Source organism: Trichechus manatus, unplaced genomic scaffold (genome assembly GCF_000243295.1).
Source record: "Trichechus manatus latirostris isolate Lorelei unplaced genomic scaffold, TriManLat1.0 scaffold00275, whole genome shotgun sequence".
NCBI lineage: Eukaryota > Metazoa > Chordata > Mammalia > Sirenia > Trichechidae > Trichechus > Trichechus manatus.
The window spans coordinates 2085812-2087596 of NW_004444211.1; positions in this window are offsets into that span (position 1 = coordinate 2085812).

A 1785-nucleotide genomic window follows, 5' to 3' on the forward strand; every position below is an offset into this window, starting at 1 on the left:
TGTCTTTCAGCTAATTACTCCTACTATTACCTGCTCCTGTGTCTGAGAACCACTCTCCCATGCCCAAAATCTTGTAAAGCCACTCTGCCTGAACACATGGCAAAGCCTTTAGTCTCAGGGAATCAACATCCCTCAAGAGTAGTTAAGAGCTACGCTGCTAACCAAAAGGGCAGCAGTTGGAATCCACCATGCGCTCCTTGGAAACCCTTCGGGGCAGTTCTACTCTGTCCTGTAGGGTTGCTATGAGTCAACAATGGGTTTGGTTTTTTTGTAAGAGTAGTCTTCAGCCAATGAGTATAGATACATCAGCTCCCTCCTTTGGGAAATATATTTCTGAGATGTTTTACACAAAGCTTCAGAGTTTCTCTGTGAGAGTAATCTCTACTTGCTGATTTTTTAAAACTGGCTTAATAGTGTTTCCATTATTGCCTGTTATCCCTTCTCTGTATCATTTTGTCACTCCTTGCTAGTAATCCTTGCTCGGCCCAAATAATGTGTTGGTACTTAAATCCTGTTCTCTGGTCGGCTCCTGGGCAAACACAAGCTAATGTGTTCTTAAACCAGTTATCATAGGGTCAATTCTGACTCTTATCGACCCCATGTGTGCACTCCATAGGGTTTTCAAGGCTGTAACCTTTCAGAAACTGATCACCAGGGCTTTTTCCCAAGGTGCTTCTGGGTGGGTTTGAACCACCAACCTTTCTGTTAGTAAGTCGAGCACTTAACCGTTTGCACCACCCAGAGACTCCTTAGAAGATATTCATTTTATCTTCTTAATGAACACTAGATCAAAATGATTTCTAGACATAATGATGCTTAAAACTAAAGTTTTTTCTCTATTGCAGAGCCGGGATATTGTATTGAGCAAGCTAAGCCAGCAACTACCACTATTTCTACTGCGCTTGGCTCTTTGCAGTGAGTGAATCATGGGCTGATATAGGGCAGTAAAATGATAATACCAAAGTGTTAATGAATGCTTAATGTACTTCAGACTTTGTTCTAAGAGCTTTACATATGTTATGTTATTATAACCACTATATGATATAGATTCCATAGTGACACCCAGTGTACAAAACAAGAAACCAGAGAAGAAGGATTCAGTAATATGCTCAAGGTCTCATCACTACTTTCTAGCTGATTCAAGATAGATTGAGACACAGGCAGTTTGATTCTTGAATTAATTTTTACCCACAATATTCTACTGTCTCCTTCTTGTTGTTGTTAGTTGCAACTGAGTCAACTCTGACTCATGGTGACTCCATGTACAACAAAACAAAACATTTCCCAGTTCTGCATCATCTTCTCATTGACATGTGCCAGTTCAGTGTTGTGACCAATGTGTATTTTGAGTGCCTTCCAGTCTAGGTTGTTCATCTTCCAGCACTAAATCAGATAATATTCTGTTGTGATCTGTAGGGTTTTCTTTGCCTAATTTTAGGAAGCAGATTGCCAGGCCTTTCTTCCTAGTCTGTCTTAGTCTGGGAGTCCTCTGAAACCTGTCCACCATGAGTGACCCTGCTAGTATTTGAAATACTGGTGATACAGCTTTCATCATCACAACAACGTGCAAGCCACCACATTACAACAAACTGACGGATAGGTGGTAGATTGTCTCTTTGAGTGAGTTTCTAAGATGACTCAATTTTTGTTTCCAAATTGCCCATTATACTCGGATTTTGTCATTTGAATAAGCTCACTTTCTTATCTGGAGAATCTACCTAAATATTTACAAGTGGGGAGATTAGCCATTGAGAAGAACTCCACTGAGTAAAGGACCCTTGGAAC